General features: G+C 38.0%; 1 protein-coding gene and 1 non-coding gene across 2 annotated transcripts in view; one reads left to right on the top strand and one right to left on the bottom strand.

The window, feature by feature from the left end:
• SNTB2 (syntrophin beta 2) overlaps positions 1-27,449 on the top strand; it is a 129,561-nt gene that overhangs the window by 27,079 nt on the left and 75,033 nt on the right. The gene's annotated exons all lie outside the window — the stretch shown is intronic.
• On the bottom strand, positions 3,587-3,693 carry LOC111766472 (U6 spliceosomal RNA). Its single transcript, XR_002798514.1, has one exon. It is a non-coding gene; the product is annotated as a U6 spliceosomal RNA (small nuclear RNA).

Raw genomic sequence — 27,449 nt, 5'->3', positions numbered from 1 at the left:
TAATTCATTCAGCACTTATAGGCACTTGTTGTTTGCCATGTACTGTATTAATTTCTGAAAGTGGTGAAGCTGTATGTCAGATTTTTGCATTAGGTAAAAATAATACTCAGATTTTTATGACTTTCATAATTTCTAAAATCCTTTTCTATATATTAACTCAGTTAATCCTCATAATAACCCCAGAGGGTATAGATATTATGATTTTACATATGAAGAAACTGAAATACCAGGAAATTAAGGTATTTGTATTGATATAAGTTCCAAAGGAATGGACATGTGGAAATTACTATCTCTTCCCCCAAAAAATAACCTTTTAGAAAATAGTATTTTTATTCCTTTTATTCAGTTTTACTTGACTGGAACTCCTGTATCACTCTTCCATCTACCCTCTCCCCTCACCATTGCAGCAGTGACTAAAATAGGAAAGAGACAGTGGCTGTAACTGTTTGGCTCCTCTGCTTCTTATGGCTCAGAACCATCATTTGTTTCCAAAGTGCGCAGCCTAGTGAATTAAGTATTGATCCCTGATTATATGTTTTGTTTTTTTTTAATCTTTTATCTGTTATAGAAAGAACTCTGGTCTGAGTTTTTACAAAATGTTAACAGTAAAGTATTAGTAATAAAAGTAGCCTTCTGCCAGATCATTAGCCAGAACCCATATTTGGCCATTTTTTTCTTTCTCATTTTTAAAACATGGATTAAAATTAAAGAGCTTGGGACGGAGATGTGGCTCAAGTGATTTGGCTTCTGTCTACTACATGGGAGGACCCAGGTTTGATCTCCGGGACCTCCTGGTTAAAAATAAAAATAAAAAAAAAGGCGTGCCTGCGCTGCAGGCTAAGCAGCAAAATGATGATGCAACAAGAGGAGAGACGAAAGGGAGAATCAAGGCTAGATGCAGCAGAAATCAGGATCTGAGGTGGCACAAGTGACAGGGAGCCTCTCTCCACATCAGAGGTCCCCAGGATCAAATCCCGGTGAAGTCTAGAGGAGAAAACAAGAAAAAAAGACAAAAAGAAATAGACACAGAAGATCACACAGCGAATGGACACAGAAAGCAAAAATAGCAGGAAGGGAGGGGAGGAGAAAAAAAATTAAAAAGCTCACTTGCTCTCATCCATGGTGAGACTACTATCATGGTTATCTCAGATGAGACCTGACTACTTCTGTTTTTTACTATAATGACTCAGTGAGCAAGTTTGATTCCTAACTCATTTGTACTGGGTGGTGAATAATCTATTTTGCACTCTTTTAAAAAACCAAATTGAAAGTTGATGGACAGTTTACTTAGGAAAAGATCACATGGATTTTTATCCATGACTTTGCCACTGATTGTGATTTGAAAGTTTTCTAATTTTGGAGGTGCCTCTGTTTTTGTAGGGTTTCAGCTTCTCATCTATATAAAATTGAACAGTTTGGACTAAATTTTCTCTGTTTTCTCCAATTCTAAAGTTCTGTAAGTTGGGAAGTGGACTTGGCCCTATGGATAGGGCACCCGTCTACCACATGGGAGGTCCACGGTTGAAGCCCCGGGCCTCCTTGACACATGTGGAGCTGGCCCACGCACAGTGCTGATACGCGCAAGGAGTGCCCTGCCACGCAGGGGTGACCCCCGTGTAGTGGAGCCCCACGTGCAAGGAGTGTGCCCCGTAAGGAGAGCCACCCAGTGCGAAAGAAAGTTCAGCCTGCCCAAGAATGGCGCTGTACACACGGAGAACTGACGCAGTAAGATGACGCAACAAAAAGAGACACAGGTCCCGTGCCGCTGACAACAACAGAAGTGGACAAAGAAGAGCATGCAGCAAATGGACACAGAGAACAGACAATTGGGGGGGGGAGGGGAGAGAAATAAATAAAATAAATAAACTTTATTAAATATTCTTAAAATTAAGTTCTGTAAGTTAGCTAAGGTCAGTATTTGTCAACAGAACACTCTGGATGTGTTTGTGTTGTGTGTGTGTGTGTGTAGAGGGCAAACTATATACTTGAAATAAATAGCTATTTTATTCTTCCTCTCTGAATAGTAATTTATTTAGACTATATTTAGTGTAGTTCTATAGTTCATATGTGGTTTCTATATTGGTGAATCTCCTAGAGTAATCTCCAAGAGAGAGGAGGATTTAGCATGCATAAAGATAAATACAATCTCAGGATAAGTAGTCTTACTGATTACAGGAGGCAAATATTAATGCAAATTGGCTGTCAATTGCAAGGACAAACTTTCACATATTCAAAACTGCTCTGTAGTATTACTTTAATATTGTTTAACAAGAACATTTGTTATGAGATTTTGGAATTATAGATGATTCTAGAAAGCACTGTTCTTTGGTTTGAGCAGAGCATTGGTGGTTCATGATTCTAACAGCTCAAAATTTAGTCTCATTATGAAATAAAATAATTTGTAATCATCTTTTAAAAATATGCTTAAATGTGTAATTGTATATGGTACTGTGAATTTAACTATCTTGTACCTACTAAGAAGCAGGGAAAATTGAGTACAGAAATTCTAGAAGCAGGCATTATCAATTCTTAACCTACAACTCTATTATAATTCTTTTGTAATAAACCATTTTCTTAGTATACTGGTAATGAAAATATAGGTCTAACAAGTAGTTTGATAGGTTAAATAAATAGTATTATACAATAGTATATCAAATAGTATATAATTGGTGGACTCAAAGGTCACTTTCCTTTTCAAAGTAATGTGAAATAGGAACTATTGAGCTTATAGAATTTTTTTTTTTTTTAAGATTTCTTTTTTATTTATTTCTCTCCCCTTCCCCCCTCCTCCCCATTCGCTGTGTGTTCTTCTATGACCGCTTCTATCCTTACCAGCGGGCCTGGGAATCTGTTTCTTTTTGTTGCGTCGTCTTCTTGTGTTAGCTCTCAATGGATTTCATGTAAGAGGAATCATTGGATATTTGTCCTTTTATGTCTGGCTTATTTCACTTAGCATGTTTTTAAGTTCATCCATATTGTAGTATGTATCAGAATTTCATTCCTTCATGGCTGAATGATTTTCTATTGTATATATATACCACATTTTATTTATCCATGGGTTGTCTTCATATTTTAGCTATTGTGAACAATGCTCCTGTGAACATTGGTGTACAAATACCTTTTTGAGTCACTGTTTTCAACACTTTTGGGTGTATACCTAGAAATAGACTTATTAAGTCATATGGTAATTCTATGTTTAACTTTTTGAGGAACTGTCAAAATATTTTCCACAGCAGCTGCGCCATTTTGTTCTCATCAACAATGTACAAGGGTTCCTTTTTCTCTATATCCTCTTCAACACTTGTTATTTTCCATTTTTTTAATAGTAGCCACCTAGAGAATATGAAGTGATACCTCATCTTGGTTTTGATTTCCTTTTCCTTAGTGACTAATGAGGTTGAGCATCTTTTCATGTAATTATAAGCTTCTTTGGAGAAATATCTATTCAAGTATTTTGCCCATTTTTAAATTGGGTTGTTTGTCTTTTTAATGTTGAGTTGTATGAGTTCTTTATATACTCTGGATAGTAAACCCTTGGACTGATAGGTTAAAAATTGGACTGATAGATTAAAAATTTTTTTTTAATTTTTTTATGGAATGCTTCACAAATTTGCATGTCATCCTTGCACAGGGGCCATTCTAATCTTCTGAGTATTGTTACAATTTTAGTATATGTGCTGCCAAAGCAAGCACAGATTTTTAATACTTGTTTGTAAGTGTGCATTTTAACAAGTAATTTGAGTTATATTTTTTCACGTATCATTCCTTTTAAAACACTTTTTGAGAAATGCTGCCTTTAAGTACCAGATGCTTCCTTTAAAAGTTATATGTATATATTTATTTCCTGGGACCAGAATGAGTTTTTTATAACTAATAGAAATAATATGGTATCATCTTAAAAATTGAACATTCATAAAGTGTTTATGTGAGGTGGAGTACTGGAACTTGTAGGAACTTGTGAATGTATACAGACTCCAGACAGAACTTGTATCTTTATCTCATAAGAAATATGATACAATTATTTCCTTTTAAAATTTGATCATAGTCACAAAAGGAAGCTTTTAAAAATCAGCCTTAAATAAGAACCTACTAATTATATATACTTAACCTTATGGAAAATTTTTCATTCAATATACATATTTTTTTTAGGTACCAGGGCTGGGAATTGAACACCAGACCTCTTATGTGGGAAGTTGGCACTCAACCACTGAGCCACATCAGCTCCACTGAATTGGTTTTTTCATTTGCTTGCTTGTTGTTTTTTCTATTTTTGTTTTTAGGAGGCACCAGGGGCCAAACCCAGGATCTCCCATGTGGGAAGCAGGCTCTCAACTGCTTGAGCTACATCTGCTGCCTACTTTTTTTTTTTTAAGATTTATTTATTTATTTTCCTGCCTTCCCCTCCTCCCACTGTTTTTGCTGTCTGTGTTGTCTTCTATTCTTATTTTTCTCTACTCTAGGATTTACCGGGATTCAATCCTGGAGACCCCTGATGTGGAGATAGGTTCCCTATCAGTTGCACCACCTCCATTCCTGGTTTCTGCTGTGTTTTACCTAGACTCTCCCCTTGTCTCTCTTTCGATGTATCATCATCTTGCTGCATGACTCACACTGGCTTACCACACGGGCACTTGCACGAACACTGGCTTTCCACATGGGCACTTGCACAGGCACTGGCTTGCCACACTGGCACACTTTCTCTTCTTTCTCACCAAGAGGCCCCAGGGACCGAACCTCTGTCCTCCCATATGATAGGCAGAAGCTCTATTACTTGAGGCACATTCACTCCCCTGCCTACATTTTTAAAATACTGATTATATATGTCAGGTACTAAGCTTGACTGAACACCTATAGTGGCAGAGCATCCAAATCCTTTACATGAATTATCTAATTATCTAATTTACTGAGACAATGAATACTTTACTTCTAGTTAGATTTGAAAGGGCCCTCTAATTTGATTGTAAATTTTTTCAGTTATTTAATAGTGTGTACTTGATGGTCACAGATACTAGGTTTTGTTATTTCTAGGCTCAAAGTGACTATAATTTATTTTTATGGCTTTATACAAGTATTTAGAAAATGAATATTCTCCTCAAGAAAGCCAGATACAAATGTCAGATTTATTAGATATAATATACATACAGAATATCCACCCTTTTTTAGGTATACAGTTCTATGGATTTTGACAGGTGTATACAAGTATATACAATCATGTAACTACCACCAAAATCAAAATACATAATATTATCCCCTCTGCTCTCCGCAAAGTCCCCAATTCCCCTTTGTAGTCAATCTTTTTCCCCATCTCCAGCCTCTGGCAACCAATGCCCTGTTCTCTGTGTTCTCTGCCTTACAATTTTGCCTTTTTGCAGACTGTCATGTATAGGAATCACACAGTATATACCCCCCACACCTTTTTTTAGAAGGTACCAGGGATTGAACCCATGGCCTCGTACATGCAAAGCAGGTGCTCAACCATTGAGCCATACCTACTCTGCTGTATGCCTTTTTTTAAAATTTATTTCTCTCCCCTCTCCCCCACCCTGTTGTCTGCTCTCTGTGTCCATTTACTGCACATTCCTGTGTCTGCCTGCATTGTTGGAGGCACTGGGAATCTGTGTCTCTTTTGTTGCATCATCTTGCTGCGTCAGCTCTCCGCGTGTGGGGTGCCACTCCCAGGCAGGCTGCACCCTTCTCTCATGGGGCAGCTCTCCCAACGGGGCGCCCTCCCCGCACATGGGGCTCCCCTACGCAGGGGACACCCCCGTGCGGCAGGGCACTCCCTGCACACATCAGCACCGCGTGGGCCAGCCCACTACATGGATCAGGAGGCCCCGGGCTTGAATGCCAGACCTCCCATGTGGTAGACGGAAGCCCCATCCATTGAGCCAAATCCGCTTCTGTGTATGTAGCCTTTTGACTGTAGCAACAAAGTCAGATTTGAAGAACAGTTACAGACAAATATACTAATACTTATTGTGAACATTTCATGTTTGTTTGTTTTTAATATAAACCTTTAAAACATTAAAAAATAAAAATAAACTTTGCATCAATGCATTCCTTAAGTTCACACTTTATTGTTCTTGATGTTTGTGTCTCACTTTCTTGTAAACTTTGACTTTCTGAAGGTCAGGAATATTATATAAATAGTTTTTATATTTCTAGCACCTAACACCTTCCTTCTGTGCTTTAAGAATGGTTTGATAAGTGATTTTTCAGTAATGAATGTGAGTTCTTTCCCAAAAAAACTCTTTAAAATTTTAGGGGAGGAATTTAAAAAAAATTTTTTTTTAACCTCAAGCCTATTTTTAAAAATTTTTTTTTCTCAGATGGCTTCACAGGTGAATTTTACTAAACATACCAAGAAAGAATAATACCAGTCCTGCTCAAACGTCTTTCGAACTCATTTAATGAGGCCAACCTCACCCTCATACCAAAGCCAGGAAAGAACACTACATGCCTAATAAAAGAAACAGACAGTACTCCAAGCCCACATTTGTGGGGGGGGACAGGCACTCAACCACTGAGCTATATCTACTCCCCAGTGAGAGTCATTGGGTTTTTTTGTTTTGTTTATTTGTTTTTAGGAGGTACCAGGGATCGAACCTGGGACCTCATATATGGGAAGCATGGGACCTCAGCTACTTGAGCTACATCTGCTCACGAAGCCTTCAGTATTAATGCTTATATTTATGAACTTATTCTTGTAAAATGAAAATAGCCTAATAATATCTATTGCTTAAGAATTGCCTCCTGAAAACCTCCTTGTTAGTCAAATGAGACTTCTCTCTAAGCCAAACTCAGCAAATAAACTCACTACCTTCCCCACAGATGTGGGACATGACTCGAAGGGATGAGTCTCCTTGGTATCAAGGGATTACTACCAAGCACCAATCAGCAGTGCATTTGGAAAAAGACCTTGACCAAAAAGGGAAAAATTAAATACAAAAAAGAGTTTTTAAGGCTAAGAGGTTTCAAAGTGAGTTGGGAGGTCATTCCAGAGGTTACACTTATATATCTCTCAGGCAGATCTCACTAACTGCCTCAAACAGGGGTGTTCTTGAGGGCTCTAAAGACATCTGAACCCTTTAGGCAAGGCACACATCCCATGAAATCAGTACCTCGTCAGCAGGCCTTACTTGGAATTTTTGATAACCTATTTCCCCAAAGCAACAGAATTAGTCATTTATAATTTCCCTATAAATGCTTCTACACCCTTTTATTAGAACCTATAATTATTAATAGCACTATGCACATTAAATATATGTCCCAGAGACTTAAATTCAAATTCCAGTTGATTGGACTTGCCTAGAATAACTAACAATGATGATGATGGATGACCCCATCCCAAAAAACAAAGAGTATCTACAACTCTAAGCAAAACAATTCCTTCCCTCTGCCCCATAAAACTTAAGCCCCCTCTCAATCTGAAGTAAAGCAGGCATCACCATCCCCAAATCCTCAAGGTTGAGGAATGAACAAACATAAAAGGGGAATGCAACCACGGACCAAAATAGAATTATTATTACCGTAGTAACGGAAGAACTTGTCACATTGATTAAAGATAGTGGATACCAGAGGTTCTGAGGGGAGGGCAAGGGAAGAATAGGTGGGGCATAGGGTATTTTTAGGGCATTGGAATTGTTCTGCATGATATTGCAATGACGGACACAGGCCATTAAACATTTTGTCAAAACCTGTAAAATTGTATGGTACAAAGTGTAAACCATAATGTAAACTATAGACCATGGTTAGTAGCAATGCTTCAGTATTGGTTCATCAATTGTAATAAATGTATGGCACTAATGTAAGATGCTATTATCAGGGAAAATGTAAGAGGGGAAGGGGGATATATGAGAACCCCCTATATTTTCTATATAACTTTTCTGTAATCTAAAACTTCAAAAATAAAGTTTAAAAAATATAGATTGCAACCAAATAACAGGATATAGAGTGGTGATTTTAGTAGGTTGCAAGTAGCACTAAGAATAAAAATGAAGTAGAACAGCATGAAATAGGATAGGATGGGGTAGTGTAAAATAGGACAGGTTGGGATAAAAATGTGAGTTCACTTTACACAGTAAAGTTTAAGTATTATTTCATGAAACAATATCAATTGGATCTGTTTTTGCATATGTAACAATATAAATGTGTACATACCCACAAAAAAAGAATACAGACCAGTATCCATTCTAACTATAGATGCAAAATTCTTCAATAAAGTATTCGCAAAATCCAATAGCAAATTAAAAGAATTACACACCTCAATCAAATGGGATTTATCCAGGTATGCAAGGGTAGTTTAACATAAGAAAATCAATTATTGTAATACACAACATTAACAGCACAAATGAAAAAAATCACATCTTCCCAACTGATGTAGAAAAGACATTTGATAACCTTCAGCACTGCTTCTTGATAAAAACACTTAGAAAACTAGCAGTAGAAGAAAACTTCCTCAACATGATAAAGGGCATATATAATAAATCCCACAGCATCATACTCAATGGTGAAAAACTGAAAGCTTTCCCTCTAAGATCCATAAAAAGACAAAGATGCCCACTCCCACCACTGTTATTCAACATTGTACAGAAGTTCTAGCTAGAGCAATTAGACAGGAGAAAGAAATAAAAGCCATCGAAATTGGAAAGGAATAAGTGAAACTTTCCCTATTTGCAGATGACCTGATCCTTTATGCAGTAAATCCACAACAAAGCTACTAGAACTAATAAATGAATTCAGCAAAGTAGTAGATACAGGATAAATACCCTAAAATCAGTAGTGTTTGTATACTCTAGTAATAAACAATTGGAAGAAGAAATTTTTAAAAATTCCATTTATAATAGCAATGAAAAGAATCAAATATCTAGTAATAAATCTAACCAAGGAAGTAAAGGACTTGTAGTTTTCTAAAATACAAGTCCTTTACTTCCTTGGTTAGATTTATTACTATATATTTGATTCTAGTATCTAGTATCTAGTATGCTGAAAGAAATCAAAGGAGACCTAAATAAATAGAAGGACATTATGTGATCATGGATTTGAAGACTAAATATTAAGATGTTGTATTAGTCAGCCAAAGGGGTGCTAATGCTTAAATACCAGAAATTTGCTGGGCATTATAAAGGGTATTTATTTGGGGTAGGAGCTTACAGTTACCAGGCCATAAAGCATAAATTACCTCCCTCACCAAAGTCTATTTCCATGTGTTGGAACAAGATGGCTGCTGACGTCTGTGATGGTTCAGGCTTCCTGGGTTCCTCTGGGCTCAGCCCCTCTGTTTCCTCCACAAGGTCAGCTGTAGACTATGAGGCTCTCTAGGCTTTGCCTCTTTCCATGAGGTCAGCTGTAGACTCTCAGGTGAACTGCTCTATCTCTTTCCCCAGGGCTCCAGCTTAAGACTTCTGCATCAAACTCCAACATCAGAAACCCTCAACTCTGTTCTTTGCCATTTCTTTTATCTGTGAGTCCCCATCCACCAAGGGGTGGGGACTTAACGCCCTAATTATAACTCAATCATGCCCAGGTACAGATCAGATTACAAACATAATCCAATATCTATTTTTGGAGTTCATAACCATATCAAACTGCTACAGATGTCAATCCTGCCCAAAGCAATTAATAGATTTAACAATATCCCAATCTAAATTCCAACAGCCCTCTTTGCAGAAATGGAAAACCCAAATAATCAAATTTATATGGAAGGGTAAGAAGTCCCGAATAGCGAAAGCCATCTTGAAAAAGAAGAAGAAAGTTGGAAGACTTACACTTCCTGATCTTAAAACTTATTACAGAGCCACAATACTCAAAACAGCATGGTACTGGCACAAGGACAGGCATACAGACCAATGGAATCAAACAGAGTTTAGAAATCAACCTGCACATTTATGGCAACTGGGTTTTTTTTGTTTTGTTTTTGGCTTAAAATAACAGAAATTTATTGTCTCACAGTTCTGAAGGTCAGAAGTCCAAAATCAAGGTGTCATAGGCCATCCTCCCTCTAAAACAGGGGTTCCTAACCTTTTTTGTTCCATAGACCCCTTTGCCAGTCAGGTGAAAACCACAGACCCCTTCTCAGAATGTAGCAGCAGATAGTTTTATGACACTCACCTAGCATCGGGTCTAATAACTACCACAATTTCAAAGTATGGATGAGCATAAATGATTTTTTGAGATATGCAACAACTGTGATGTGATATGAAATGAATACTACTGTAATTTATTGCATACATTCATAAGTGAAGGAAATGCTACATTTCAGTTAGAGGTCAGAGAAAATAAAGATAATAAGTTGAGTTTTTTAAATTCAAGCTAATGGACCCTCTGAAATCCTTACCCCTGGTTAAGAACCCCTGCTCTAAAACCTGAAGGAAGAATTCTTCTTCGCCTCTTCTAATCTCCTAGTGGTTTACTGGCAATCCTTGGCATACCTTGGCTTGCAGCAGTAGCATATCACTCTTGCTTTCATCATCACATGGAATTTTCCCCTGTGTTTGTGTGTCTCTGTGTCCAAATATCCCCTTTCTTGTAAGGATACCAGTAATATTGAATTAGAGCCTACCCTAATCCAGTTTGGTCTCATCATAACTAATGGCCAGCTGATTTTTTTTTTAAGATTTATTTTTATTTATCCTGCCCCCCCCTTGCTGCTTGCTTGCTGTCTGCCTATCTGTGTCCATTCGCTGCGTGTTCTTCTGTGTCTGCTTGTCTCCCTTTGTTGTGTCATCTTGCTGTGCCAGTTTTCCACAGGCGCGGGCTGTCAGCTCTCCGTGGGCGCAGGCCATCAGCTCTCTGTGGGCGCAGGCCAGCTTGCCTTCACAAGGATGCCCTTAGAAGTGAAATCAAGGCCTCCCATATGGCAAATGGGAGCCCAATCAGTTGAGCCATATCCGCTTCCCCCAGCTGATTTTTGACAAGGGTGTCAAGTCACTGGATTGGGAAAGAATAGTCTTTTCAACAATGGTGCTGGGAAAACTGAATATCCATGTAGAAAGAATGAAGGTAAACCCCTGTCTCACACCATGTACAAAAGCCCCCTCAAAATTGATCAAAGGCCTAAATAGAAGAACCAGAACTGTAAAACTTCTAGAAGAAAACATAGGCAAACATCTTCAGGACCTTATGTTAGACATGGTTTCTTAGACTTTATACCCAAAGCACAAAAAACAAAAGAAAAAAGAGGTAAGTGGAACCTCATCAAAATTAACTTTTGTGCATCAAAAGACTGTCATGAAATTAAAAAGCCTACACAACGGGAGAGAATATTTGGAAACCACATATCCTGTAATGGTTAATATCTAGATATAAAGAAACCCTACAGCTCAATAACAAAAAGGAAAACAACCCGATTAAAAAATATGCAGAAGAATAAGTATTCCTCCAAAGAACATATACGAATGGCCAAAAACACATGAAAAGATCAACATCATTAGCCATTGGGAATTGCAAATCAAAACTACCATGAGATACCATTTCATACCCACTAGAATGGCTACTATAAAAAAAATTAAATTACAGGTGTTGGAGAAGATGTAGAAAAAGAGGAACACTCATTCATTGTTGGTGGGAATGTAAAATCATACAGGTACTGTGGAAGACAGTTTGGTGGTTCCTTAGAAGTTAATTACAGAATTAACATTTGACCTGTCAGTCCCACTTCTAGGTATATACCCAAAAGAATTGAAAGCAGGTACTCAAACAGATACTTGCACACTGTTGTGCATAGCAGCATTATTCACAATTGCCAAAAGGTAGAAGCAATCCAAATGTCCATCAACTGATGAATGGATAAACAATGGAATATTATTCAGCCATAATATGCGACAACATGGATGAACCTTGAAGACATCATGTTGAATGAAATAATCTAGATACAAAAGAAAAAATATTGTGTGACCTCACTGATATAAAATAATTAGAATAAGCAAATTCATTAAATCAGAAACTAGAATATAGATTACTGGGGGCTGGGGTTGGGCTGATGCTTAAATTGTACAGAATTTCTATTTGGATTGATGGAAATATTTTGGTAAAGAATAGTGGTGATGGCGGTGGACTTGGCCCAGTGGTTAGGGCGTCCGTCGACCACATGGGAGGTCCTGGGTTCATACCCTGGGCCTCCTTGACCCGTGTGGAGCTGGCTCATGAGCAGTGCTGATGTGCGCAAGGAGTGCCGTGCCACACAGGGTGTCCCCCGCATAGGGGAGCCCCATGCGCAAGGAGTGCGCCCCGTAAGGAGAGCCACCCAGTGTGAAAGAAAGTGCAGCCTGCCCAGGAATGGTGCCACACACACAGAGAGCTGACACAACAAGATGATACAACAACAACAACAAAAAGGGAAGCACAGATTCCCGTGCCGCTGACAACAACAGAAGCGGACAGGGAGGATGCAGCGAGTGGACACAGAACAGACAACTGGGGCGGAGGGGGCGGCGGGAGAAATAAGTAAATCTTAAAAATATAGTGGTGATGGTAGGACAACAATGAGAACTTCATTAACTACTAAAATATATATTTGAATGTGGTTAAAAGAGGAAATTTTAAGTTGTACATATGTTACTAGAATAATTTTTAAAAGTACAACAAACTCAGGACTGTATAATACAAACAGTGAATGCTAATGTAAACTATGGACTATAGATAATGGTACAATTATAAAAATTTCTTTCATCAATTGAAATGAATGTACCACTCTAATGCAAGGTTAATAATTGGATGATATATGGAAACTCTGATTTTTTTCTGTAAACCTAAACTTTCTCTAATAAAAAACAAAATTTTTATCTCATTCCCATGAGGTTGATAGAACAGATATTATTTTCCCTTTTTCATTGATAAGATGCTAAGGGTCAGAGAATCTGGAAATTGCACCAAATTTTGAAGCTTCTATATAGGAAATTTATTATTTCCAAGTAGGACAGATATCACTGCTAATATGTGGTATATCCAGGGCTTGCATTGAAGTCTTTAATACCACATACCTGCCTTACCTAGAAGACTGTGAGCATAGGGTCACAGACGGCACAGAACCTGTCATTGACACAGCATCCTCAACCTTTAAATCTAAATGCTTAGATAATATTCCAATACAGAAACACTTTTAAAAGAATTCCGAAATATCTTTTCTAAGTATTCCAGAAAACTGTCCTTAAATCACATTTATTTATGCTGTCATTTTATTTTATTTTAGATTTATTTTATGTATTTCTCCCTACCCCCTCTTTGTTTGCACTTGCTATATTTGTTCGTTTTCCTTGTTTCTTTTAGGAGGCACTGGGAACAGAACCTGGGACCTCCAACGTGGGAGGGAGACACCTAATCACTTGAGCCACCTCCATTCTCTGCTTTTTTGGTGTCTCTCATGATTTTCTTCTTGTGCCTCTTGTGTCATTGTAGTGTGTCAGCTTGCCACTCCTGCCCATTGCTTCAGCTCGTTGTCTTGCTCATCTTCTTAGGAGGCACTGGGAACCTCTGCTCCCTGCTTTTGCTGTGTCTCTCATTATGTTTTTTCTTCTTGTGTGTCTTGTTGCATCATCTCGCTTCACCTCACTGAACCTGCCTGTCACACCAGCTTGCTGTCTTCTTTAGGAGGCACTGGGAATTGAACCAGGGACCTTCCATGGGGTATATGGGATCTCAGTTGCTTGAGTCACATCAACTTCCCTGCTGTCATTTTATTATTATTTTTTTAATTTATTTTTTATTTATTTCTCTCCTCCCCCCCCCCCCCCCAACCCCCCTGTTGTCTGCTCTCTGTGTCCATTCGCTATATGTTCTTCTGTGGCCACTTCTATCCTTATCAGTGGCACCGGGAATCTGTGTTTCTTTTTTGTTGCGTCATCTTGCTGTGTGTTAGCTCTCCCTGTGTGCGGCACCATTCCTGCACAGGCTGTACTTTCTTTCGTGCTGGGCAGCTCTCCTTATGGGGTGCACTCCTTGTGTATGGGGCTCCCCTACGCCGGGGACACCTCTGCATGGCACAGCACTCCTTGCATGCATCAGCACTGTGCGTGGGCCAGCTCCACACGGGTCAAAGAGGCCCAGGGTTTGAACCGCAGACCTCCCATGTGGTAGGCAGATGCCCTATCCATTGGGCCAAGTCCACTTCCCTTCTGCTGTCATTTTAAATTAATTCTTTTATGCAGCAGTTTCTTTGCAATATTTTCTATTCTCTCTGAATTTTGACACAGAATATGAAAAATATGGGCTATAAACTATGTACTGTGTATATATATATATACACATATTAGGAGGTACTGGGAAATGAACTCAGGACCTCATAAAAGGGAAGCAGGCACTCAACCACTGAGCTACATCTGCTCCCCAATGACAGTTGGTGGGTTTAAAAAAATTTTTTTTCCCTCAGCGTTCCCCCCCACCCTGCTGTTTTGCTTTCTGTGTTCATTTGCTATGTGATCTTCTGTATCTATTTCTTTTTGTCTTTTTTTCTTGTTTTCTCCTCTAGACTTCACCAGGATTCAATCCTGGGACCTCCAATATGGAAGAGAGGTTCCCTGTCACTTGTGCCACCTCAGTTCCTGGTTTCTGTTGCGTCTCGCCTTGACTCTCCCTGCATCTCTCTTTTCTTGCATCATCATCTGCTGCATCGCTCCCTGCACCGGCACACCTTTACCAGGAGGCCCTGAGGATTGAACCCAGGTCCTTCCATATTGTGGATGGAAGCCCCATTGCTTAAGCCACATCCACTTCCTGACAGTTGTTTTTTTTTTGTTTCTTTGTTTGTTTGTTTTTAAGAGGCCCGGGGGATCGAATCCAGGACCTTGTACATGGGATGCTGTCTCTCAAACACTTGAGCTACATCTGCTCCCCTGTTTATATTTTTCATAATACATATAGTTTTCACCAATAACAATAAAGAAGGATTTTAGAGGCCATCAGGTTTTTTAAGATTTTTATAAAGCAAGACACAAAATTATACATACAGTATGATTATAGCTTTAAAATATATAGACAAAAAGACTAGAAAGACACAAATGTTAACTTATAATATATTGATATTAAAGATAACTATTTTCTCTTGCAGATTTTCTGCATTTTGTTCTTATTACATAAAATGTGTTTAAAAACAATATTTGTCTACTTTTCCTGAATTCAGTTAATTTTACCAATTTGGTCAGAAAATTCCTAATGATAACAAAAGCCTGACAGTTACTAATGTCAGTTTTGTTTTGTTTTGTTTTTTACAGTTAAAAAACATTACAAAGCGTTTAAAGATATGGAATCTTGGATGGCATTCTTGTTCCCCATCTGACTAGATGTTCAGGATGGAGTGGTTGCTGACCCCTTGAACACAGCTATTGTGTTAAGTTAATACTGTGTTTCCGTCTATAGTTTATCACATGGGGTGCTGATCTAAAACAAACCATCCGGTTTATCCAGGTAGTCTACAACACATCCACTTGGCAACAAAAATACGGATAAGGATTTCCCTTGCACTTAAACTATTAGAATTGGGGGGTGGGTGGGGAATGAGGGGGGAGATTGCATTATTAAGTATTTTTTCCTAAGAATTTTTTAGTTATTTCATTTTCTGCTGTTGGCTCAGTTAATTATAATTTTTAACATTTAATTTACACCGCTTCTTATAGTTGTATCATCTTTTGCCTGATTTTTATTTCTACTTTATTAATTGATGTATTTGGGTACATGCTTTCTTTTCCTCCTCAATTAAACAAATTGAGGACAAGATCTGCATATCAAACATTTTACATATCTCATGATCCTATGCACATAGGAGAGACTTCTTTGTTGTTCAAAAAAGTGCTACATAATTTTTAAGATTAGAAAGTTTGTGTCATGTGATTTATGCTAGGAATAGATAAAAGCCTAAACACTGAATTTGTGAAGTGAGGAACTTCTTCACTTATAGAAGAATGTTTTGATCTATTACTGACTTCTTACAATAAGATAACATTTTTATGTCAACGCATAAAACTATACCTGAGCAAACTGCTCATCCATAAACCATATGCTTAAGTTGATAATAAGTTTTTTTTTTTAAAGACTTATTTATTTTCCCCCTTCTCCTCCCCTCCCCCTGCCCTGCTGTTTTTGCTGTCTGTGTTGTCTTCTTTTCTCATTTTCTCTTCTCTAGGATTCACTGGGATTCAATCCTGGAGACCTCTGATGTGGAGAGAGGTTCCCTGTCAGTTGTGCCACCTCACTTCTTGATTTCTGCTGTGCTTCACCTTGACTCTCCCCTTGTCTCTCTTCTGATGTGTCATCATCTTGCTGCGTGACTCATGCAGGGGACTGGCTCAACACAAGGGCACTTGAGCGGGCACTCGTGTGCACACTGGCTCACCACACAGGCACTCACGGGGGCACTGGCTTGCCACATGGGCACGCTTTCTCTTCTTTTTTACCAGGAGGCCCCAGGGATTGAACCTAGGTCCTCCCTTATGGTAGGTGGGAGCTCTATCACTTGAGCCACATCTGCTTCCTAATAATAGATTATTAAAGAAAATTTTTTTCTAATGGCAAATTTGTTTTAAAAGCAAATTTGGATGATGAGAACCTCAACAAAGAAGATCACACATATAGAGTTTACATTGTAACCTTCAGTATATGAAGAAAGTCACCATGTCCCACATAGTCATAAAGCACATAATAAATAGTGTTGAGCAAGAACTCTATCCTTAGAGCAAGTATCAAGATTTTTAAACTTGGTTTTATTGACCATGCCATAAATACTTCTTACAATTTCACCAGGACAGGAAAATTTGGACTATAAAAATGTATCTGTATTTGTGACAGACACTTTAATAATAATAATGTGCATATCTACTCCTTCAGTGTTAATGATGCCTGCTATGAACCCTTTACCAATGTGCTACCGAATTTTGACCAATGTATAAAATTTTTTTACAATAATATATGCATATTGTTATAGTGATAGCGTGTGGAGTAGGGTACAGCTTGCTGTTAAGAGGCAAGAAGCAAGCATAATGTCAAGGTAGAGTCTTAGAAAGATTGTGTGTGTACAAGAAAAATACATGAATTCTGCCTCATGAATGTAGGAGAGAATGTATTCAGGGCCTTAAATAGCACTGCACTAACTAACACACTGCAAAAGGGTGCCTCAGAACAAAGTGAAAGAACCATGGACAGATAAACATTGTTAAGATATCAGTATACTGTAGAAACGATGTGTTTAATTATTGCTGACTTTGATGGTGTCTTGTGTTTTAATCTCTTCAAGTGTACCATTGGAAAAGATGAGTAAAATGGAAAACTGACATGTGAGAATGCCGTAATACTGATAAATGCAGTTTTAAGAGACTGTAAATGAAGAAGGCTATGTGCTGTCAAAATTGGTCATTTTGTGAAACGGAAGACAAAAAAACAATTAGCTTACAGTTTTTCTGGTGATATCATAACTACCCTCCAGATATTCTTCAGTGTCACAAAATCAGTCCTATTCAATGGATCATTTATGTTCAATTCCTACTATATTCTAGCCACTGTTAAATAGTTTACTTTTATTTTCTCAGTTATTCCCTTATTTAATATGTTCAATTACTCAGTAAAATTGGTATTAGGAATAGTAATAGAGCTTTATGGATTAGAAGATTGTAATTGAGAAGTGAAATTACTTATCCAAAATCACAAGGTTTATATTTGACAGAACTGGAATTTAAATCTGAATGTTAATTTGAAACAGAAACATAATCTGTTAATCTGTAAAGTATACTGTATTAGTCAGCCAAAGGGGTGCTGATGCAAAGTTCCAGAACACTATTGGCTTTTATAAAGGTATTTATTTGGGGTGGAAGCTTAAAGTTACCAGGCCCTAAAGAGTTCAACTCAAAGTTACTTCCTCACGAAAGTCTGTTGCCATGTGTTGACACAAGATGGCAGGCAATGTCTGGGAGAGTTCAGCCTTCCTCTTTCCTCTTAAGGCTCCTTGGACCTAGCTTCTTCTTATCTCAGCTCTAGGCAGACATAAGGCTCGCCTTTCTTCCTGGGGCTTGTTTCTTTCTGGGATCAGCTGCTCCCATCTCTCTACAAGGTCGGCTGTAGACTGTCGAGCTCATCTCTCTTCCAGGGGCTTTGCCAATGGAGCACTCTCTTCCTATGTATCTGATTCTGTGTGAGAGTCTGTTTTATCAGCTGAAGGGGAGTGGGACTTGATGCTGAGTCACCCTCTAATGACATGGTTGGAGCAAAGCCCTAATTGTAACATAAGTTAATCAGACTTTTCAGTTGAATCTAGTACAATCAAAGGGTTATCACACCAGAGGAACAGACCAGTTTACAAACATAATCTTTACTACTTTTCTTACAAAGATTTATTGTATTTATTTCTTCCCATCCCCTCATTGTTTGCCCTTGCTGTTTGTTCTTCCTTGTTTCTTTTTGGAGGCACCAGGAACTGAACCCAGGAACTCCCATGTGGGAAGGAGGCTCCTAATCACTTGAGCCACCTCTGCTCCCTGTTTTGTTGTAACTTTCATTATGTTTTACTCCTTGTGTCTCTTGCATCATCTTGTTGCATCAGCTTGCCATGCCAGCCTGTCGTGTCACCTTTCTGTCTTGCTTGTCTTTGTTAAGGGGCACCAGGAACAGAACCCAGGACCTCCCATGTTGTAGGTGGGAGCTCAGTTGCTTGAACCACATCCACTTCCTGGGGATGCTATTTTATGTTTTATATATGAGGAAACTAAAGTTCAGAGAGATAGGTTATGTGCTTCAAAACTCCCAACAGGTAAACGGTAATATCAAAACGAACCGAGGTTTTATTTGACTTCAAAGTTGGTTGCTCTTCATTTATATTTTATTAATTTTACAAAAAAATTGCAAAGGGCATCAAATATTCATTAATGCAAATGCATTGTTTGGTGTAAAATATAGATCTTAGGGAATTCCATACTGATACCTCATTGTTCCTTCAGTATTTATTGTATAGTGACTTTTTCCCCATTGTTGTTTTGTTTTTACTATTGAATCTATTTCTGAAATCATTGTTCTACTGATTTTTTCTTTTTACTTGATGGCATATATTTAAAAATTATTATTATAGAATATACCCTTACTATTTTGAAAAGTTAAAACAGTATAGAAGTGTTTAATTTCAAAAAATTGCACTCACATAACCACTATAACCACTATAACTGCACCCTCAAATGTAACCACTGTTAGTAAATTGGCATCTTTTCTTGAACACTTTATGAACATACTAACCTATATGCTTTTTTAAAAATAAAAATGAGAACTTGCTTTAATCACTTAGCAATAACTCTGCTACCCTTAGTTTTATAATGTGTAAGTCATTTTGTTATGTATTTTAATATCTGGTAAGGCTCATTTTTTAAAAAACTAGGCTCTACTTTTATATTTCAGCAAGAGAGTAAGGCAATATAAATTTTTCCTAACCAACCTGTTTGTTATACAGACTTCCTTTCTTATTGCCTCTGCTTTCCCAAGAATGAAATTAAAGTTTTATCCTATATTTTCAAATCCTGTACGTACGTGGTCAGGACTTTCCTATTGTTGTCAATAGCTTCTCATCTGTTTGTATTTTTTGAGGTAAGCAGAAGGGTATGGAACATTGTTTAACATAAAGCAATACTTCCTAGGTGAGTTGAGAAATACTAAGTGGAATTGATTTATAAATTTAGATAAGGCTTAGAAATAAATATAAATCTCAACACCAAAAGAAAATGAAAAATATTTATATTTAAGTAATTGTTCAGATGCAGTGTTTCTTAGTTTTTGGCATTTTCCACTGGGAGTTTTATGATTAGCTGTCTTCCTTACAGAAATATTTTAAAGTGTATATTTAAGATCTTTGAAATGTTTTTCATAAAATACAGAAAAGTTTGCATATTCTATTGTAGTCTGAGGAAAAAAATCCAAAGAAAAACACTTAAAATTCGTTTAAGAAATATTTAATTAAATACAATCCAGAACTATTTTGCCATAAAAAATTAATAGTTAAAGAACTACCAAGGAGGGAAGCATTGTGGTTCAACTGATAGAATAACCACCTACCATATGGAGGGTCCAGAGTTCTATACCCAGGGAGCCCTAACTGGTGTGGTAAGCTGGCCCACGCACATGTAACACAGGGATGTCCCCGGTGTAGGGTGTCCCATGCGCAAGGAGAGCTGCTCGGCTAGAAAAGCGCAACCTACCCAGGAGTGGCACCGCACACACGGGAGAGCTGACACAGCAAGGTGATGCAACAGAAAAAAAGCAATACAGTTTCCTGGTCCCACATGACAAGAATGCAAGTGGATACAGAAGAACACTCAGCGAATGGACACAAAGAGCAGACAATGGGACAGAAGGGGAGAAAAATAAATAAAATGAATCTTTAAGAAAAAAAAACACTACCAAGGAGAAATTATACAGTAAACAATCTAAAATCCCAAATTATTTCAATCTAGCTTGTTCTGTTTGCATATATAAAAGCATGAAAGCTAATATTTTTGTATAAAAGTAATAGATATCCATATTAGAATTTGATTGAGACCTTAAAAATATCTCTTCTTACCAGATTGTATAAATTTATTATAAAAGGCTATAATTTTTTTAAATCCTAAAATTTAATTGCCAGGGACAAATTCCAGAGGTGCCTAATTTCTGGTTTATTTGGACTTATTCCACTTTAGCACAGAGGTTTAAAAGAAAATTTGAGTTCTACTTGTTATCCCAATAGTAATTTGAGATGCTCAAAAAGGATATTTCTCTTACTTTTATTCACTTGGACATGGTTTGGATTGAAATGGAGAAGGAAAGATGAGTAATGAACTGAATTGGAAATCCCAGACCCAACATAAACCATGGTTATTTTTTAAATCAGAAAACACTGAAATCCCATCTAATAAGCACGTGTTCTGCCTTTAAGGACATGCTTGGTTTCCTTGTTGGGTTCTCCCACCTCCTCACCCCGCCCAGTTTTTAGCAAAATGAAAGGAGCTAACTGAACAAAGTTAAATGATAAGGCAATATGGATAACTGTTTGATTCTGGAAATGCTGATACAGCAAATCCAATATAACTCAAATTTGTATTAGATAAGAGGTTTTCTTGACCATCTCATAACTCCCCACTGTTGTAATATCACAAATTAGTCCTCCCATAGATTTCCTGCTTTTAAGGGGAAGAAAATATAACATCCTGCATTTGTTGAGTCAGGAGATCAAGACTGGGTAAGCATATATTTCATTTTTGACCTATGAAAATAAGAAAATTTGTTTTTTAAATTACATTACTTTGTGCTGGCATGTATAATGACAACATGCTCATACACTGATGATGGGAATTTAAATTGATATAATCCTTTTGAAAGCAACTTTGTAATTTTTATCATGAACCTTAAACATTCATTTGTTCCAGAAGTTTCTCTCCTTAAAAAAGATATTCATTATAGCATTATTTAAACTAAATGCCCAACAATTAGGGAATGCCTAAATAAAATGGTAAGCACACAATGAAATGCTGTATAGCTTTCGGGTTTAAATGATGCTTATAAGGAGTTTGTATAACATGGGAAAACGTATGTCCCAGGACTAAAACATCTGGAAGGAAATGCACCAAAATGTTTCTCATCATGGTGGAATTAGGAATTTTTTTATGTTACCTCCCCACCACGAGATATCTCCCTCATCTGTTTGCTTGTTGTTTGTGCTTATTGTTTCTGCTTGTCTTCTTGTCTGTTTTTTCTTTAGAAAGCACTGGGAACTGAACCTAGGACCTCCCGTGTGGTAGGTGGGCACTCCACTGCTTGAGCCACATCTACTCCCAGAATTAGAAATTTTTATATTTACCTTCATTTTCTTTTCAGTATTTTCCAGTTTAATTACCAAAGGTAGAAGGATAAGGCCAACAGATGAATATTAGCAGTCTCCGGGGCTTACCCTAACTACTTTATTTAAAATTACAAACTGCTCCACTCACAGCACTCCTGATCCCCCTTCCCTTTCTGTTTTTCTTTTTTTCTATGATACTTATCTTCTAATTTACAATATAATTTTTTGAAAAGACTATTTATTTACTTATTCCCCCTACAGTATTATTTGCTTATTTTTTTATTTTTAAATTATCATACAGTAAAATTGACTTTTCCCATAGGTTATACAGTTCTATGAATTTTAATACATATATAAATTCTTATAACCATCACCATAATCAGTATGCAGCACAGTCCCATCACTCCAAAAAACTTTGTTGTGCTATCCCTTTATAATCACACCCTCTCCCACCACTAACCCCTGGCAACCACTGATCTATTCTCCATCATATAATTTTGTCTTTTCAGAAATGCCATATAAATGGACTTATGCTGTAAGCCTTTGGAGTCTGGCTTCTTTAACTGCACATAATGCGTCTGATAGTCAATCTTTTATATTGCTGAATAGTATTCTATTATATGACTGTACCACCGTTTGTTTATATATTTTCCATTGAAGGACATTTGGGCTATTTCTAAGTTTTGACAGTTATGAATAAGCTCCTGAAAACATTCTTGTACAGGCTTCACATGAACATATGTTTCATTTCTCTAGAATATCATTTACTTATTAATTGCTTTATTGTTTTTTGCCTGTTCTTTTCACTGATGTATTAATCTAAGTGCCTAAGATAGTTCCTGGTGTATAGCGAGAGTACAATAAAAACAATGAACGTACTATGCTACTTTAAAATGAAGATAAATAGTGAAACCAGAGGCACTCTGAACACATTCAAGATTCATATCATTAAATCCTAGAATGTGAAGTTCACTGAACCCTAAGTGGCAGGGGACTTGAGTTAAAAGACACCTGCAGGGAAGCAAATGTGACTCAAGCAGTTGAGTTCCTGCTTCCCACATGGGAGGTCCCAGGTTCAGTTCCCGGTACCTCCTAAAAGCAAAGCAAAACAAAACAAACAAAAAATGCAAACAACAAGCAATCAAACGAGAAAGCCAACTCAGGGCAGCCAATGTGGCTCAGTGGTTGAGCGCCAGCTTCCCACTTAGGAGGTCCCTGTGTTCAGTCTCTGGTCCTGGTATCAAAAATAAAAGACACCTGCAATTTGAGAAAGTAAAAGGCTTTTTACTGGATTTTTTACTGTTATTTTTGGTGTCCATCCATCAGGTTCCTGATTTGAGGGGAGGAGCTTGGGATGAGGTTGATGAAAAACCACTTGGGAAAATGCCTTAACAGGGATTAACAACCTAACTCATTTGTAAGTAAAATGCCAACACAGATCTTCTACCCTAAGGATAACCCAGAAATAAGTTAGCTTCCAAAAGCAGGGGAAATCATGGGAACATTTGCCCCTCATTTTCTGACTAATAAGAGTTGCACTTAAAGGTAAGAGTTTAGAGGTAAAGAGGAAAACAATGATTATATGAGAGGTTGATGTTTCAGGATGTTTAAGGGAAGGTGCCCAATTTACCTAAATATGTGTTTATAGCCATAGGTTATGTCTGCATTATAAAGTATTTTTTGAATAAACTTTAAAATGCCAAGGATCACAACTTTACTATATACTTATTGTTTATTTAAGTGTACTATATGTCAATAATTTTTTTACCGCAAAAAAAAAAAAGCCAAGGAGCCCCTGCTCCAATCAGGATGGCAGAGTGAGACACTTCAGGGCTTCATCCTCCCACAGAAGCTTTGAACTAGCAGAAACATCTCTTTCAAAGCTCCAGCAAACAGTTAAAAGACTGCAGTAACAGCAAGTGCTGAATCAAGAAAAAAGCCACTTAAGGGTGGAAAGGTTTTGTGGTAACTTGGATGGCCCCTTGCCCACTCCTAACCAGCCAGGGCCACAACCAGCCTGTGATTCCAGTGCGGATCCTTGGTCCTGGTCCAGAGGGAGCAAAGTAACCCTGCTTCACAGACTGGGAGCTTGTACGTCTGGCACAGTCTATCTGGTGGTGACCTGAGTGATTCATTATCCCAGAATTTACTCTGTATGTAGAAGGCAGTTCACAGAGCTCTCCTAAAAAATGTCTGTGGGAGAGGAGTCAACTGGCTGCCTGGGGCAAGGGATTGCTGACTATAGGATATAGAGGATAGTGCCCTGGACTGTAAGGAAACTTTCCTAGGAAAGGGGACATTTGGAACCACTAAATGAGGAATTCCTAGAGCTACATTACACTCACATGTACAAGACAATCCATGTGAGCCGAAAGGATCAGGGAGGCACCTACACTTTGACCTGGAGCTATTCTCTGAACTTATTGTATGGATAAGCCCTGAAGGAGGACACTGCACAAGTCAGTCTGCAAAAAGTGGGAAATGTATTTTCTTTATTACCTTTTTTTTTTTTGGTGTTAGTTCCTGGCATTCAAGGAAAGCTCTGTCATAACACTAGCTTAAGGAACAGACACTTCAGAATCTAAATTCTAGCCTTAACATATTAAAATATCAAAATGCCCAGTTTCAACAAAAGAGTACAGATCATACAAAGAAACAGAAGTGATGGCCTAGGCAAAGGAGAAAATTAAAGCATAGAAGCCATCAATGAAGTGTACAAGACCCCAGACATTCCAGACAAGGACTTTAAAAAAAAAAGTCCCTAAATATGCTCAAAGAGCTAAAGGTAAGCATGGAGAAAGAACTAAAGGAAAGTAGGAAAACAATAGAGGAACAAAAAGAGAATATCAATATAGAGATGGAAATTATGAAAAAGAACCAGACAGAGCTGAAGACCTCAGTAACAGAAATTTAAAAGTCCCAGAGGGGTTCAATAGTAGATTGTAGCTGGCAGAGGAAAAAATCAGAACTTGATGACAAGTGAAATCATCCAGTCTGTGGAGCAGAAAGAGAAAAGAATGAAGAAAAGTGAACAGAGCCTGAGGAACCTGTGGGATACCATCAAGTGTACCAATATACATATTGTGGAAGTCCCAGAAGGATAAGAAAGAGAGAAAGAGGCAGAAAGAATATTAAAAAAACATAATGGCAGAAAACTTCCCAAATTTAATAAAAAGACATAAATTTGTACATCCAATATGCTCAAGGAACTCCAAATAGGTTAAACCCAATTAGATCCATACTGTGGCATATTATAATCAAACTGTCTAATGCCAAAGAAAGAGAATTCTGAAGTCATCAAGAGAGAAGCAACATGTTATAAACAAGGGACCCTCAATAAGATTAAGTGCCTATTTCTCATCAGAAACCATGGAAGCAAGAAAACATTGGGATGACATATTTAAAGTGCTAGGGAAAAAACGCTAACCAAGAATTCTATATCCAGCAAAATTGTCTTTAAAAAATGAGGGAGAGATTAAGACATTCCCAGATAAACAAAAGCTGAGAGAATTTGTCACCACTAGACTGGACCTACAAGAAATGCTGAAGAGATTTCTGCAGGTTGAGAGGAAAGGACAATAGATCAAAGCTGCATAAAGAAATAAAAGATCTCCAGGAAAGGTTATGACGGGTACTTATAAATGCTAATACTATTGTATTTTTAGTTTATGCCCCCATTTTCTACTGCCTACAGTATCTAAAAGGCAAATGAATAAAACATAACAATAAATCAGTAGTGTTGGACTCAAAATGTATAAACATATTAATTGTAACACGAACTACATCATGGTGGAGTGACAAAGGGGTAGAGGAACATTATGTATACTATATATTTTTTTAAGATTTATTTATTTTATTTATTCCTGCTCCCTGCCCTTGCTGCCTGCACTCGCTATCTGCTTTCCGTGTCCAATCACTGAGCATTCTTCTGTGTCTGCTTGTCTTCTTTTCTCATCTTCTCTTTAGGAGGCACCAGGAACTGATCCAGGAACCTCCGACGTGAGTGAGAGGCACTCAGTCGCTTAAGCAACCTCAGCTCCTTGATCTGCTGTGTCTCTCACTGTCTCTCCTCTGTATCTCCCTTTGTTGTGTCATCTTGCTGTGCCAGCTCTCTGCAGCACAGGTCATCCCATATGGTAGATGAGAGCCCAATCGCTTGAGCCACATCCACTTCCCTGTGTATACTATTGAAGTTAAGATGGTATCAAGGGAAACGGACTTTGGCCCAGTGGTTAGGGCGTCCGTCTACCACATGGGAGGCCCGCGGTTCAAGCCCCGGGCCTCCTTGACCCGTGTGGAGCTGGCCCATGCGCAGTGCTGATGTGCGCAAGGAGTGCCCTGCCACGCAGGGGTGTCACCCGCGTAGGGGAGCCCCACGCGCAAGGAGTGCACCCATAAGGAGAGCCACCCAGCGCGAAGGAGGGAGCAGCCTGCCCAGGAATGGCGCCGCCCACACTTCCCGTGCCGCTGACGACAACAGAAGCAGACAAAGCAACAACACGCAGCAAAAAAAAAGACACAGAAAACAGACAACCGGGGGAGGGGAGGGGAATTAAGTAAATAAAAAAAAAAGATGGTATCAAAGTAAACAAGATTGTTACAGATTTAGAATATTAAATTCAAGCCCCATGGTAACTACAAAGAAAACATCAGAGAATGTGCTAGCTCACAGAAACAAAAATTAGAGTACAGGTTGCCAGGGACAGTGGCAGGAGGCAAGTTGAATGGGATGTTCATGTAAAATTGGTGTAGGGTTCTGTTTGGGAAGATGGAAACTAGTGGAATATGGTGAGGGTAATGTAACATAGTGAATGTGACTAAACCCACTGAAAGATATGTTTGGGAGTGGATGAAATGGAAAGTTTCTGTTGTATATATATTCACAACTTTTAAAATTACTAAAGAGACAATGACAAAGCAATATATGACCCTGGAAAGATCTAATAAGGGAGGAAAGAGGACTCCAAAGGGAATTATTGGAACATTTGAAAAAATTGAACTACAGACAGTAAGCTTTCTATCAATTTCTTAAACTTTGATAACTGTACTTAAGGTGAATATATATAAGTGAAATCCTTGTTCTTAGGAAATATATGGCAGTATTAAGTATTCAAGGACCCTGATGTATACAGCCTACACTGAAGTGTTCAGAAAATGGATTGTTAAATAGATATGGGGGAGCAGATGTGGTTCAAGCAGTTGAGCACCTGCCTCCCACACAGGAGGTCCCGGGGTTGGTTCCCAGTGCCTCCTAAAGAAAACAAACACTGAACAAAGAATAAGCAAAAAGAACAAGCAAGCAGACAAGGGAGCCAATTCAGGAGAAAATTTTTTAAAAAATAGATGGACATATCAGTTGATGGATAGGTAGCACGAAAAGGCAAATATGACAAAATGTTAAAATTGGTGGATCTGGAGGGATGGGAGGGTATTGGAGTTCTCTATGGGGTTTGTTTGTGACTGCCCTGTGTGAAGCTATTTTAAAATAAAATGTTTGAAATATATAAAAAAAGTAAAAGCCTCAGAAAAAAACATTCCCTTCAAAATTTTGCTGTCCTAATGCCCCAAACCAGGATAGCAGCATACTTTGTTAAAAGCTAAAACACATAGAGCATGTAGTTCAGTAAGAGCAGTCGGTTCTGGGTCCCATCCAGTGCACTCTAATTGGCTCAAA

This window comes from Dasypus novemcinctus, chromosome 18, assembly GCF_030445035.2.
Source record: "Dasypus novemcinctus isolate mDasNov1 chromosome 18, mDasNov1.1.hap2, whole genome shotgun sequence".
Classification (NCBI taxonomy): Eukaryota; Metazoa; Chordata; class Mammalia; order Cingulata; family Dasypodidae; genus Dasypus; species Dasypus novemcinctus.
The sequence above is the reverse complement of the archived record's forward strand: the minus strand, read 5'-3'. Positions and strand labels throughout refer to the sequence as shown.